General features: G+C 47.8%; 1 long non-coding RNA gene across 2 annotated transcripts in view; it reads right to left on the reverse strand.

The window, feature by feature from the left end:
* The window catches only part of LOC141730905 (uncharacterized), a 51,066-nt gene that overhangs the window by 33,263 nt on the left and 1,662 nt on the right, over window positions 1-16,141 (reverse strand). For both annotated transcript variants that reach the window (XR_012582761.1, XR_012582760.1), the window contains exon 2: window positions 4,215-4,328. This is a non-coding gene — a long non-coding RNA (uncharacterized LOC141730905). The remainder of the gene's footprint in view (window positions 1-4,214; window positions 4,329-16,141) is intronic.

Below are 16,141 nucleotides of genomic sequence, written 5' to 3' on the forward strand. Positions count from 1 at the left end.
CATCTCCTGCATCCTTAGAGCAGCTGCTTTTAATTTCCTTTTAGGAAGCTCCTGCACTTTTGAATAGGTCTCATTTTTAAGTTAGGTGGTACTGTGAGGGAGTTGGGGTGGAAATCAAATATTCCTCAGATAACATCACAAATCCCTCTGGAAAAACAGAGGGGGATCCACCAGGGCTTCAAAGCAGGGAGCTGGGGAGGAGCGGATGTGGAAAGGGAAGGATGGGGAGGGCTCTGCCCTGGCCCTGCAGGGACCTGGGACTGGGAGAGGTGGGCAAAGGAGCTCCCAGCACCGACATCCAAAAGGGGCTGGTGAAAGACAAGGAGGGAACTCAGAGAAGCAATTCCCAAAGGAAAATCCCTGTTTGACCGCTTTGGCTGTTCATCTCTGCACAGTCACACGTAGGATGGCTCTGGGACAGCCCGCGCTTCAAAGGACGAGTCTGGATTCGATATTGTTTATTATTTCTTATCTACAAAATTTTCTTTCAGCCCGACAGAGGTCTGACCAGCAAGGCAGCCAAGGGCACTCTGACCTCCCACTGGGCAGTTGTCTATTTTTATACTAAAAACTACGTGCATCATATTTACCTTTATTTCCCAATACCTTTCACCCATATTAGCAAGTGCAGCTTCACCAAGAACCAATCTCAAAGTGCCAACACCACCACAGAAAATGGATGACAAGAAGAAGAAAGAAGAAGGACAAGACACGCCCGGATCCTTCCATCTTGTCTCCATAACCCCCCTGTACCAAAACCCCAAAACCTGTATTTTCACCCTGTGAATAATTAATTCCTTCACCACTTATCCCCAAGTGATCCTCTTGTCCTCAAACAGGTGGCACATCCCTTGCAGGGTCAAAATCCAACCACCAGGTGCTTCTGGCAACATTCCAGGATTTCTGAGCCCCCCAAGGGTTATCTTGGTAACTCTGGACATCAGGAGTGATGTGCTGAGTTCCCACACCTGTTCAAAAGCAGGGATGCCCCTGTGCCAGCAGGATGATGTGAGCCCCACGTTCAGCTGGGAGGATCTCCTGTATCTCCAGGCTCCCTGCACTCCCAGAGAGGTGACACAGAGAGGGACAGAGCTGTCTCATGTGGCCTCCCCTCAGCATTCCAGGCCTGGCTTTAACAGCAGGAGCTGGGGGGCTGTGGGAAGCTTGAGGGGAGAGCTGTGTGCCCCTCCCACCCCAGCACTCAGGAATTATGGTTTACAGGAACCCAGAGCTGCTGCACAAGCACCCCTGGATCTTTTCTGGGTGATTGGCATCCAGCTGCCCTGGAAAAAGCCAATCTCCCAGCAGCATAAGAGGGGATCAGTGTGGGCCATGCCCTCCTTGAGCCTGGATGTGACAGCAGCTAGCCACACTCAGAGTACCTGGGATCCTGATCCTGGCACTTGTGGAGTGTTTGACACCATGTGGGGAGGAAGTGTGTGAATATTTAAATGGAAATACAATAAAAGATGTGTCCAGGCACTTCTGCCCAGACAGGCTCCCCGCTCCTGCAGAGCAGGTTCCGAGCTGCAGTGGCCATGGAATAGCAAGCAGGCAGCTGGCAGGTCCCACAAAGCTGCCAGATGTTCAGCCCCACAAGGGAGCCACTCTCCTGTCCTGCTGCAGGGACTGTGCTGTGCCTCCTGCTGGGCTGGCTCCTTGCAAGGAACACTGGAACAGGGCTGGCTTGACAGCTCCTCAAAACTGGTGCTACCACAGGTTTGTGGAGTGAGCAAACATCAACAAGGAATAAATCAGAGCTGGGAGAAAGGCTGCTCTCCACTCTCCCTCCAGCGTGGCTTGTTTACACTCTGCACTGCAATCTGAAAAATGCCATCTCTAATGAATACTAAATAGTGGGAGGCTTCTCCTCAGCAGCCTGGTGCTGAGGCTGATTGCTGTGCAGGAGAATGTGCTGCTGAGAGTGGGGGCTTGGCTGTGGCTCTGTTTCATGCAGTCATAGAAACTGTCAAGCTCAGGTGCCTCTGTGATCTGCAGGCAGCCTCTCTCCCTGCACCCTTTCCTGGCTACCCATTTATTTTTAAAATGTTCCATTGTTACTGTCTCTCAGGTCTTGCAGCCAATTTTCATGTCATTATTATTTCTGTCGCTTTAAAATTTATCTACTTATGCAATTTTAATCCTTTTTCCCCCCCCCTAAACCAATTCACAGTAATATGTTAACAGCTGCCTTGTAGTGGAAGTCACTGGGAGTTAACACTCCCGAGCCCTCTCTGGTAGGAACTGACTCACCTCAGTGTTATAAATCTGTTCTACACTGCCTTGTACCCCTCTCTCAGAACATTCACATGGATCTGCTTCGTCACCGGGAACATTCCCGACCCTGCCTGTGCAGGGGACATTAAAAAAACAGAATAGCAGCAAGCAAGAGCACTTCGGCACACACAAATGGCATCTAAAATACTTCTGCAGCTCCTGAAGCTGTGAGGATGGGGAAGCAGAAGGGGATCTCTGTTGTAGAAGATAGGGGATACAAAAGGAGGCATCATAACAGAGCCCCTGCTCACATTTCACTATTCCCGCATGGAATAAACTGCCTCTCTGTGGGGAGTTTGATGACATTTTTATTTTTTCTCCTCCACCAACAATTCCATCTTCCCTGTGAGGGTGGGAGGCACTGAGGGTGCCCAGAGCAGCTGGGGCTGCCCCTGATCCCTGGCAGTGCCCAAGGCCAGGCTGGACACTGGGGCTGGAGCAGCCTGGGACAGTGGGAGGTGTCCCTGCCATGGCAGGGTTGGCGCTGGGTGAGGTCCCTTCCACTCCAAACCAGTCTGGCATTCTGGGGTTATTCCAATTCAAGGCATTCCCATGGTGATAATTCCACATAACAAAAATACAGAGCAGAAAAGGCACTGACCCAAAGGCTTGTTAATGCACACATAGCTAAGAGTTTGTTGGGTGATATTTTTTTGTAAAATACCAAATTCAGGCAAAAGCAGTGTTTCTGGTTAACAGCAAATCGCTCATCCCAACTGCAATGGTTATTCTTTCTTGCTGCACTCATCTGCTGGAGTGTTCACATAAATATGCATGCGCTTCCCACCCACACAGTATCAAACACTCCACAAGTGCTCCAGAGCCCAGGATAATCCGTTGTTTTGGAGGGATCAAACCTGCAGCCACGTGTGTGCAGTGAGCAGGAGATTCTAAAGCCCAGCACAGGGGCACTTCTCACTGAGCTGTGCAAAGGTCACCCTGTGCTGTGATTAAGCTCCTGTCAACACTGAGCCTGTAGGAGAGTTCAGAAAACACTCTGCAAACAAGAGCCAGGCTCTCTGGGTTAAAAGGTTATGAAATTTAGTCTAATCTCTAGTTCTGTTTTCTTAGATGCTCACTACCAATCTATTATAAAAAAGTCAGTGCACCCCAAAATCGGGTTTCACAGCTTCTTCTTTCACAACTTCTTCTTTTACATGATCCTGGCCATATTTATTGTAGAGTCCTAGATTGGTTTGGGTTGAAGGAGACTTAAAAATCACCTCATTCCACTCCCTTCCACGGGCAGGAAAACCTTCCACTGTCCCAGGCTGCTCCCAGCCCCAATATCCAACCTGGCCTTGGGCACTGCCAGGGATTCAGGGACAGCCCCAGCTCTTCTGGATGGTGTGTGAATGAAATTCATTCCAGGGTCTCACCACCCTCACAGGGAAGAATTTCTTCCCAATTCCTAATCTACCAGACAATTTCTACAAGGCTGCTCAGACTTGCAGTTCAAACTGTTCAGAATTCTCTCAAGACTCCCTTGAAATCTCTTTTTTAAGTCATGCTGATTTGCATCATCATTTCTCAGACTGAAATGAAATAATTTCTTTTTGTCAAAACATTCCTTCCACCACTCTCTTGAAAACCACTTGTGACTCTGTGAATTATCACAGGAATTTCACATTTGGCACAGCATTTCTCCCAGTGAGAGGTTTGGATCTGTTGCCTTCCCAACTGTCCACAAAGTTCTCACACTTTCAAACACTGGGAGTTGTCCGCAAATCAAACAGGACAAGTAAGATATCAAAAGATTTAACACCCAGGAAAAGTAAAACAGCAGAATAATCAGAATGTTTTCTAAGCGTGCAGAAACTAACAGGGAGATGAGTCTACATGAATCCCTCAGGAACAAAACAAGCTGATGCAACCCAATTGTGCTCTCCAGTGGATGAGACTTTGTGGATAAGGAAGAAGCAGCAGATCCCACACACCTGAGGCTCCTGACACGGTCCCATGTGGCATCCACGAGTGATGAATGCCTTGGCTGGAGTCCTGACACAAATCTGGTTGGAATCTGCAGTCTGAGAGCACTTTCCAATGGCTCCCTGTGAAATGCAAAGGACAAATTGAATGGTTACTCAGCTGCTCAGAAGATCCATTCAATATTTTATTGATAGCCTGGATGAGGGAATGGACTGTGTGTTTATTAAATCTGCCAAGATTAAATCTGTGAAGAGAGGCTGCAAATACATGGGGGAGAGCAGTATTAAAAACTTTTGACAACTTGGACAAGTCTATAAATACAGAAGGCATCTCTCTGGTAAAAAGCTGAGTGGTTTCACTTGGGCAGGAGTAAAGTGCACAAACACAGGACAGACACCAGCTGGCACAAAGCAGTCTGGAAGAACAAACAATCTGAAGGTTCTGCTGGATCACAGGCTGTCCAGGGTTATTATCCTGAGCAGAGAGAGAGGTTATTATCCTGAGCAGATCTATTAGCAAAATTTCCTGCCAGACATCTCACAGGTCCTCTGAAACACCTGAGTGCAGCGGCATGGCCAGGTTTGGGTGCTGCTCCTCAGGAAAGGCACAGCAGCAGGACAAGGAAAACACAACCTGAATCCAGACACTGAGAACAGGAGGTGCTCAACAGGGAGCAGAGCATGGAGAGGGGCAGGAACAGCCCTGGCAGTGCAGGGTTGGGGCAGGGACAGCCCTGATAGAGCAGGGTTGGGGCAGGGACAGCCATGGCAGTGCAGAGTTAGTGTAGGGACAGCCCTGGCAGTGCAGGGTAGGTGCAAAACCAGCTCTGACAGTGCAGGGTTGGGGCAGGGACAGCCCTGTGCCAGGTCAGTCTGCTAAAAATGCAACTGAAACAACTGCTGAGCACAAGCAGCTCTGATCTGCTGTGGAAGGGGGAGATGGACTGAGTGATCAGCTGAGAGCTCATCCAGCTTCACTTCTCAAGGATTCTGTGCCCAGCTGAGGCTGATCAGAGTTTGTCTGTCCCCACTTTGCCCAGATGTACCCCAGCAGCTTCACACAGCATTTGTATCATTTCTGCATTAACATCATCATTAAGGTTAGTGGTTTATGCTCATCTTACCATCTTAGGACTCCCTGTCTCACAAACACCTTATCAAAATGCTATTTGCCAGACCAGCATGACTCACAGCTCATCCATCAAAAGCCATTTTAATAATTAGTCCTCAAATACTAATTCAATAAAATCTTTGGACCTCGATTTTCCTTCCCAAGCAGTGCAATGAGCAAAAGGGCTCGTCATCCTTTGGCACTGCTCCCCTCAGACTCACAGGATGCAGATCAGAGCTGCTGGTGCCAGCCTCCCATCCCACTGACAGCCTTTTAGAAACAGCCACAATTTTAGCAGACATTGTAGACACTTGGGTGTCTGAGCTGCAGATTGTCACAGAGACACCAGGTCACTGCTGCTGCCTGCAGCACCCAGACCAGTCCCCGGCACAAAGACAGGGCCAGCTCTCCCTGTGTCCATTCTGACATCAGAAAAAACCTTCAAGCACTTTAATCTTCCCCACATTACCCATTTCAGTGATTCTGCATCCGCCATGTGTCCCTGTTGTTAGTGCAGTTTTCTCCAGCCATTTTCCCATAGGAAGCAGTTTTAGCTGCAGTGGCCAGGCTGACTAACACAACACCTTCTGAGGCAGATGAATTCTCTGGGTGTCAGGGAAAGCAGTCCTGCTTTATCAAACAATTATAATCAATTACCAATATTGATCAGAAGCAGCTACAGCTGAGCTTCCTGCAGGATCCATTGAATTAAATGGCTGTGCTGGAAGAAGAGCAAAGATCCCTGTGAAATTGTGCAGGTTCTGAGATTTATGAAAGCACAACTCGATTTCATTGGCATTCCATCAGTTAAATCAACATTATATAAACCCTTATATATAGGGGTTCTTATATAAAAGAAATCATGCAAGTCACAGACCTCGTTAGCTCTGTGTACCCTTCTACCACTGCTAAATTGAGTTGATATGTCAGAGAGTAGAAACCCAAAAGATTCCTGATTTATCATCTTAATTCTTTACATCTCCTCTCAAGAATTCACAGTGCTGTCATTCTCTCCTCCATTCCCATTACCTTCTTTGTAACATATTGGCCTTCTTACTTTTACTGAATAATTCCTGGTCTATTATATCTATAATTATACTAATAATTAAGCATGCCTTTTCATCAGCTAGCAGCTAATTACTTCTGTTCCTATCCAGCTTGCTCAGAAAACAGTCAATTCATCTGTATCCCCATCACTCTCACCGTTGCTAAGCACTCAGTGCCACTCAGCAGTGCCACTGTCACGCTGTGGGGTGGCTCAAGGTGCTCTGCAGTCCCTGCTGCTGCTGCTGCTGCCTTTCCCCCTCACAGGGGTTCCTCACCTGACAGAAGGCTTTCCTCACCTCCTGCCACTGCTGCTGAGCCCAAACAGCTCTGGAGCTGCCCACCAGCAGCTCCTGCTTTCTGCAAGGAGCACTCACTGCAGAGACAAAGAGAACTGGATTCGAAATCAGCCTGTGGGTCAGAGCACACCCAAGGCTCTGTTAGATGGGAACTGAAGTCATGAGGTCTAAATTCTTGGTTATTTGGACTTGTGTGAAGCTTTTGGCATACTCAGAAGGATGGACACTTCTCCCATGAGGAAAGGCTGAGGGAATTGAGATTGTTCAGCCTGGACAGGAGAAGCTTTGGGGTGAGCTCAGTGTGGCCTTGCAGGGCCTGAAGGAGCTACAGGAAAAATTAAAAGAGACAATTGACAAGGGATGGAGGGACAGCACACAGGGAATGGATCCCACTGCAGGGGCAGGGATGGATGGGATATTGGGAATGAGGAATTGTTCCCTGTGAGGGTGGGCAGGCCCTGGCACAGGGTGCCCAGAGCAGCTGGGGCTGCCCCTGGATCCCTGGCAGTGCCCAAGGCCAGGCTAGACACTGGGGCTGGAGCAGCCTGGGACAGTGGGAGGTGTCCCTGCCATGGCAGGGGGTGGGATGGGATGGGATGGGATGGGATGGGATGGGATGGGATGGGATGGGATGGGATGGGATGGGATGGGATGGGATGGGATGGGATAGGATAGGATGGGATGGGCTTTAGGGTCCATTCCAACCCAAAGCAGTTTGAAATTCCATGGTTCTGTGCTTCTCTGGTGTGAAGAACCTCTTGTTCTTACCCTGGATCATTCCTGATCTGCTGGACATTGTCACTGTGCCTCTGCTCCTTACCCTGCCTCCCACCAACACCCTGCCCCAAATCACACCACTTAGTATCAAACTTCAGTGATGTGGTGATAAATCAGCTCAGATTGATTTTATTTCCCCAATTTTCTGTCATTTGGTCCGTTGTAGGCTCCAGACAGAAGTGGATGTTCCAGGGCAGGAATTTTCACCATCACCAGGCTTTGGCAAGCTGCTTCCTTGCCTGCTCCTCAGGTAATGAAATCAGGGAAATTACCATTAGTGAAATGTTAATGGCTGGTATTTCCAGCTTTCCCAGACACTGGGTTAGGCTAAACCCTTAATCCTTTTATCTGACTCATGACTGCATCCTCTGAAATGAAGCAATGCTGGCAAATGAAGTGGTTGTGCCTGATTCCAGCAAAAGGAAAATTGGAAAATGAGGGAATTTGTTACAGAAAACACTCAGAGTGGCAGCCAGAAAGGTAAAATGTTTTCAGATGGCAGGTAGACTATTTTAGGATTTTATATTGGAGGCTCAAAGCAAATGCATATAACCTGTCAAAAAAAAAAAGACTTGAGAGGAAAACAAAAAGCTTGCATCATAAAACAGCAGGATCAGGGAGGCTCTTGGAAGTTAAAAGGTATCCTGCAAAAAGCTGAAGTTGTGTCTGAAAAAGGAAATCTAAAAAGAACATAAATTCTGGCAGACTAAATGTAAAAGCACAATAACATAGATGGAAGAAAGAGTTTAGAAGCAGTTTGCTAAAGAAATAGAAAGAATGTTTTAAATCCTTCTTGAACACATCAGGAATAAGGAGCTTGCAAGAGTCACACAGGTGTGGAAGGAGCACTTGGAAAACACGATGCAATCACAAAAAATCACAAAAAATTCTTGGGTTTTTTTCAAACCTCTGTTCACCTGGAGAATCCTGGAAACTCTACAACCAGGGTCTTGTTTATAAGGCCTTCACAGAAGGCTTGTCTTAATTTAAGGGTGTTAAGTGGAGATTATAAAGCAGATAAAAAGAATAACAACATTTCACTGGGTGCCCGATGGAATTCACCCAAGGTTTTTATAGAATGTTAAATATGAATCATCACTGAGCTAATACCCTGAGTACATAACCTTTTGCTGAAAATTGCTGTGATTATCAAAGGACTGGAAGGTAACTAATAAGAAATCAGGTTTTTAAAATAAATCCAGTGGCGATTCAAGAAGCCTCAGACCACTAAGCCCAATGTCCATATGGGTCATGTTGGCTGAAGCTCCAGTAAAGAACAGAATTAGTGAATACATGAATAAAAGTAACATGTTAAGGAAAAGTAAACATGACTTTTGTAAAAGGAATCCAAGCCTTCTAAATCTGCTGGAATTCTTTGAAGGAGTCAAAAGCATGTAAATAGCAGAGCTCCAGCTGAGAATTTTTCCCTGCATTTCCAACTCACCCCAAGCTTCCAGAAACCTCATGCATAGAAGGTCTCATCAAAGACTTTTAAATAAACTAAAACAGCCAGGGACTACAGGTAAGGACCTCACAGAGTTACAATTTAGCATTGGAAAAAGAAGATTATCCTAAAGGATGAGTTTTCACAGTGGAAGATGATCAGCAGTAGAGTCCCATGGGGATTAAGGTCCACAGTGTTCAATGTGCTCAGAAGTGATTTGACAAGTTGGAGGAAAGTGAAGAAGTTTTCTGATAAAAACTAAATTAATTAGGATAATATTTACTGCAAAAAGTTCAAGATGCCACGACACTGAGCAAGCCTCATGACAAAGTGGAAGATAAATTTCAGCCCTGACAACTATAATCTGGTTATCCACAAAAAGCAACACTTTACATGCAGAGTGATGGGCTCTGAGCTAGTTTGCACAATTTAGAAAATGCATCTCAACATTACAACAGCTGTTCTATGAATATATGACCCCATTGCTCAAGAGCAGGCAAAAAAAAAATCCCAAAGTTTCAAATTCCTAGGAGAGAGAAGTACAGCCCTGCCCCTGCTTGCATCCACCGTAGCTCTGCTTCTCCAACAGGCAGCACGTCTCTGATACCCTCACCTGAGACAAAAAGAAACTCTAACAGCAAAAAGAAAAGCTACATGGCAGGATGACAAACAAGGGGAGTACCAAAGTGCTTTCATGTGAGACACGGAGTTAGCTGGAATGAGAGGCTGAGCAGCAAGGGCTGGCTTGGCATTTGTCGTTGCCAATTGTGCCGAGCAGGCCAAGCGCCAGCGAGGGGAGACGGACACCGAACACGAGCTCTGTCGTGTGCCACTTTGTTCAGCTGCTGAAGCCTTCATATCCTGTCAGGCAACAACTCTCAGGGCTCTGGCAGGCCTGTGACAGCTCCCTTTCCTACATAATCCCTGCGTGCTTTCAGGGAGATGTAAGGGGAAAGGAGGAATGAAAGGCTTGCAGTGCTTTTTGTGCCCATTACCTCAAAATCGTTGCTCATTAGAGGTTTCCACTTCCTTTCTCAGTTGTCCTCCCCCACCACAATTTCAGAATTAAAATAAATAAAAGCAATAAGCCCCCCACACACACTTAGGCTGCGCTTACTAACATCTGCCCATGGTGACCCAGCTGTTTCTTGCCAGCCCCTTCAGGGATGTGTTTTAACACAGCTCCTCTCACCTTTTCACACTTCCCTCATTTCCCAGCTCCTCTGAGCACTGTGGGTTCAGGCTGTTAACTCAGCTCTGCCTTTCAGTCACTTGTGCACTGACTTGTACCAGTTGGTCCCAAACCTGGTAACAGCCTCCAACTCCTGGCAAGCCATTAATAGTACACCAGCAATCATTTTAATTGCAGATGGGCGTCTGGAATTCTGGAGTTGCACGCAGAGTTCCTTCTCCCCACAATATTATTGTCCCATTGTGCATTTTGGAGTTTAGCTCTCATTAAAAGTAATAGAGGGAAATAGTCTGTGGCAAAGTGAATGTGTTTGTTTTCACAGTTCACCTCCTGCTCCTCTGCACTCAAACACACTCTCGCTCAGTGACAAGACCACAGCTGCTGCCATCGTTTACTTACCTGAGGAGTGCAATATTTAGCTGGAGGGACACTGGAGTTTTCTGTTTGTTAGTTATCAGGTCAACAACTCTCACCTTATCACTTCAGTTTCCATTCTGTTGATAAAACCTGTCAGCCTTCCTTGAGTGGTTCCAGGCCCTCAGAAGAAATCACATTAAATTGGCACAACCAAGTAAATCTGTAAGAGATGTGCTCCTGCCTAACCAAAGGGAAGGGGGGAGGGCTTGGATTTCTTTCCCTCTTCCTCCTTGCACGGTTCCAATGTCCGAGTGCTTGGAGCTGTGTTGAAATCCTCCCTGAGGATTCAGCAGTTCAAGTCAGATCAGGTCTTTGACTATGGCCCAGAGGAGATGTCTGCAGAGCTGAAACTGATATGTTTAAGTGCAAGAGACAATAATCATTTCTTCAAGTAGAAACTAAAAATACCCACAAGAAAGTGGAATTCATAATGGAGATTTTAAAGATCTGTGACACACCAGAGCCTGCACAGGGGTTTTAATGAGAGAGAGGTCAATTTAATTGGTCAGGGCCAGCAGTGCCTGGCTGGGTGAGGGGCTCTGAGGTCTCACACTCGCGGTGAACGCCCGGAGCGTCACTGGCCGAGCCGGTGTCACAGCACAGCCGTGTCACAGCCAGGGACAACCTCTGCCACCAACATCACACGGCCCAGCCACGAGGAGGGGGCACCAAAAACAGGAGGCAGAAGCTGACAATGAACGTTCCTAAAGGTAATTGCAGGGCTGACCGTCTCCATGTGCCGTTTGTTTCATTACAGCTCTGGGAACGCAGCTAAAGCAGCCCGTTAAGTTTTAAAGTCTGTTAGGGCTGACTTAACAAGGACTTGCTGAGCACCTCAGCCTGAATTCACACCCCTCCCCTGTGCAAACTCTCCTGGAGTGTTTGTGGAAACCCAGAAATAACTTCCCTGGACCATTCAATTACAGACAATCACCACCCAGAGCTCCCTGTCCTCGTGGCACGGCTCATCAATCAGGTTTGCTGTCACCGTGTCTCTTCTCATAGCAGTCACCAGAAGGCTCTGAGCTCCCTCTGAATCCATGTGACATTTACTGTCAGGGGCTGTCAACACCAAGAGATTCTCCCAGGGCCTCCGAGTTCATCACAAAGCAACGAGATCTATGCCCAAAGCTGCTCCCAGTCCCAGCTCTGGATTACAGTGACTGACTGAGGGGCTTTGCAGCACACCAGGAACAGGGGAGCAGCAGAATGAGCCACAGCTTATGCCCAAACACCTTTGTTTCTTATTCTCTTCTCTTTTCTTATTGTACAACTGCTTAAGAGAGGTCTCAGGCGTGTGATTAATTAGCCTTCCTCAATAATATCCCTTATAAATTTATTAAGAGAAAGCTGAGATTGTTTACTTGGAAATTTTGCCTTCCCATCTTTATCATTGATCCTGCCTTCACTCTCTGTTTAACAACATAGTGACCTAGTGGAAAAAATTTATAAAACTTAATAAATTGCAGTTGGCATTATTGACAGAGTGTGTATATGCACATTTGGGTTTGTATGAACGTATTATAAGAAATCTAATAAAGTAAAACAAACACATTTGCTTTGTCTGTGAGCTGTGAAACGAGATATCCCCTGTAATTACACTGTTTGAAGTATATTTGGTCAAAGGGGGATGGCAAGATTTTTGGTCATAAATTTCTGGGTTTAGTTTAAAATAACAGCTATTATCTATCAAAGCTTACATGGTCCACTAAGTTACTTTGCTCAAGATGCAGAAAAATAAAAATGCAGATGAAACCTTAAGTTAGCAGGAGGTCTCTAAGACAAGAGGAACTACTCCAGAGAATAAAGTTCCAGTGCCAGATGTGCTTCAAAAAAATAATCAAAACTTTGGAAATACATTCATTTTTTCTGCACTTTGAGGGGGAATGGGGATTAGTGACTGTCCAAACCAGTGACTGAAAGAGTGATTTCAACTGCAAAGGTTTTTAAAAGAACTCACAATGTGTATAACCTTCTAGAACTTCCATGTCTATTTTTAGCTTGCTTTCCACAACCAGCCTGGTTCCCTCTTCCAACCAAAATAAATATATTTCTTAAGGAGCACAGTATTTATTTCCCTCAGGAGTAGAGTATTTATTTTCCTAAAATTATCATGATAACAAGCAGGGGTTTCTCAGCTCCTTCTGGTACGTTCTGTGTGCTGCTAACCCTCTGCTGACCAGCAGCTGAGCTCAGCAATCCAGGCTGCTTTCAATCCAATTTATAGCCCATTTACCCATCCACACCTCACCCACCAGGCTGGTTAAATGACACCTTTGTGGTAGAGTCCAGTAAACAACACCCATTATGCTCTGAGCCATCTCATCACTGAGGCAATCGGGTTCCTTTGGCATCATTGTCCTTAAATCCATCCTGCCCGTTCCCCATCACCATCTTGCTTAAAACAGCTTCCAGAAGAAAGCTCCCCTTCACCTTCTCAAGAGTCAGGTTAAATTAAATGTTTTACAATTGTCCAATCCTTCTTCTTACCCTTCTTATAAAATCCTAGAATGGTTTGTGTTGGAAGGGATCTTAAAGCTCATCCCGTTCCACCCCTCTGCCATGGCAGGGACACCTTCCACTGTCCCAGGGAGCTCCAAGCCCCGGTGTCCAACCTGGCCTGGGACACTGCCAGGGATCCAGGGGCAGCCACAGCTTCTCCAGGGCCTCACTCCCCTCCCAGGGAGGAATTCTTCACTGAGTGTTTGCTGCTTGCCCTTTCTCAGTCAGCAGAATCCTTCTGATTGCTGTGACCTTGCCAAGGGCCCTGCAATGACATTGGCCACGTCCCCCACCGCCCCTGGGTGCACAGAACAAAATCCCAGCACCAGCAGGCAGAAAAGCTGCAGTGAGACACTGCACCTGCAGCAGCTCCTCAGGGCTGGTCACCTCCTGCTCCTCCATGTCCTTTCCACTCTGCCTTCAAGGGCACAGACAGGCTGAGCTGGGCAACCCCAGCAGCAGAACCTCATGTGGAAGAGTCTGAACATTCTCCTGCCTCAGCCTGGGCTGCTCTCTCTTCAACATTTCCTCCTTCAGCCATGTTCCTGCACAGCAGCCCCAGCTCTGAGCTTTGCCTGGCTCTGCACAGATCCCTTCACAGACCCCAGAGTGGGTCAGAATCCCTGAGGGACCCCAGGGCTCAGCTGTGTCACCTCCTGCCCCAGCAGGGCCATCCCAGAGCCCAGGGCACAGCAGGGTGTGCTCACAGCTCTGCAATGTCCCCAGGCAGGGACACTGCACAGCCCCTGCACCATCTGCTCAGGGCTGGCACTGCCAGGGCAGCAGTTCTGCCTCCTGGGCAGGGGCAGCTCCTGGGCTCAGGCCCTGCCCGTGGCTCTGGGGCCATGGCTGGGCCTGGAGCAGAGCCTGGGGTGCCCTGAGCTGCACACAGGGACAGAGTGGGACACAGGGACAGACTGGGGACACACGGACAGACTGGGGACACAGGGACAGACTGGGGACACAGGGACACACTGGGACAGACTGGGGACACAGGGACACACTGGGGACAGACTGGGAGACACTGGGACAGACTGGGACAGACTGGGGACACAGGGACACACTGGGGACACAGGGACACACTGGGGACACAGGGACACACTGGGACAGACTGGGACACAGGGACACACTGGGGACACAGGGACAGACTGGGGACACAGGGACAGACAGAGACAGACAGGGACAGACAGACAAGGACACCCAGGGCCAGCCAGGGCTGAGGCCCCTCTCTCTCCCTGGGCTCCTCTCCAGCCTGAGCAGCCCCAGCTCCCTCAGCCTTTCCTGGGCACTGAGCTGCTCCAGCCCTTGCTCAGCTCCAGGAGCTCCTGGCCCTGCTGTGCTGAGGATCCAGAGCTGGACACAGCAGCCAGAGGTGTCCCCAGGGCTGGGCACAGGGACAGGATCAGCCCAGAGGTGTCCCCAGGGCTGGGCACAGGGGCAGGATCCCTGCCTGTCCTGCTGGATAAGCACCCCAGGATCCCCCTGGCCTCCTTGGCTCCTCCTTGCTCCTTCCCTGCAGAGCTGTTTCCTCATCCCTCAGCATTCCCTCACCTTCATCCCCTCACCTTCAGCCGGTGATTTTCCTTCTGCAGGGTCAGACACCAACCCACAACTGCACCAAGAACGCTGCAGCTCCTGGCAAACCCCCACAACAGGAATCCAAACACAGCAGCTCTGCTCATGCCTTGCCTGGCACAGAAAATCAGAGTATCCCTCAGCACCTGGCTGGGGACTTGAAAGGAACCCAGGACCAAAGCATTAAAAATTCAGTGATCAGCTGAGAAGATTGTGGATGAACCAATACCAACAAATGCAGGTTCAGTTTTTGGAGCATTAATTAGTGGTATCAACCTGATGAGCAAGAAAATTAAGGCAAGATTATAGAGTGGAGATGCTGATATTTCTATTTTGCATGTAATTTTCATCCCCAAACAAACTGTAGTAGCTTAGCAAACACCAGTCTACTAACATGAGACAATTACAGACACATTTAGTGAAACAGGCAACTAAATGACTTTGTAATTACACTATTAAGCCAAATCTGGGGTGAAAAGGATAAAGGATTTGTGTCCCATATGACACTACCAAAAAAAAAAAAAAGGCTGTGGAACACCAAGAGAAATTTGGTAATTTAGAGCAAGTGTTTAGGTTGATGAAGGAGAGCAATTATGGATCTTCCACAGTTGGAATTAAACCTGCAGCCATTCAAGCATAAACCACAGCTAATACTGAACAAGAATCCTGAGCTCATAACAGGAATTACCAGCACAGAAAACATCACATTCCAGAAAGAGACCAAGCTGGAATGACCAAGAATTTCTGTGCCTATGGAACAAAGAAATAAATGAAAGTGTTTAGCTGGAATGAGCAGGACAATATTCTATCTCCTGGTGGAAACCCAGGGTGAGGAGGACATGAAACTGGTTTTTTCTCAGGCTGGCATGGTATGGTCTCTGTTGGGTGCAGCTCTGGGTAAGGAAAAGGCACTTTAGCAGTTTATAGTGCAATAACAGGAATCCTTCAGCACTCCCCACTATTGAGGTGGCTCCTGTATTTTGTCACCCCCAGGGCTCAGGGAGCACTCACACACACCCCAAAGCCGCAGGAACAACCTGGGTATGACAAGCCTGGGGTGTGTCCCTATCCCTGCCCTCCTTGAGGAGTTACCCCCATCCCACACAACAGCAGATCCCCAGGGATCCCTGTTAGCCCAAAACAGGTTCTGTCCTCTGTGCAAGAGGCTGATCCACACGGAGCCGAGGCATTTGATTTATTTAGTTTACATTTTAGCAAACAAAAGCATCAGTGTTCACTGGCTACATGTCACCTAGTTCTCCTATTAATTAGTACTCTATTTTCTATTGCTTAATGAGTCTCTCGCTTCTCATGCTAATTAGTCCCAGGCTCAGTCCTTCTCCTCTTTTGGGTCAGTGGTTTCTTGGGCCATGGGTCAGTGGTTGTGACCTGTCCCTGCTGGAATTACCTTCTACCCAATCGGAGCTGACTTCAGCCTAGCTGCTGAGTTGGCTTTATCACATTCTTCCTTATCTTGTGGGTTCTGCAAAATGTTCTCGTGCCTATAAATTCTGCCTTGTGTCCACCATCAGTGGTACATCCTTCTTTACAAGCTTCCTCAACCTCCCTGGGGTC

The sequence above is a fragment of the Zonotrichia albicollis genome, chromosome 15 (genome assembly GCF_047830755.1).
Source record: "Zonotrichia albicollis isolate bZonAlb1 chromosome 15, bZonAlb1.hap1, whole genome shotgun sequence".
In the NCBI taxonomy this organism is placed as follows: Eukaryota; Metazoa; Chordata; class Aves; order Passeriformes; family Passerellidae; genus Zonotrichia; species Zonotrichia albicollis.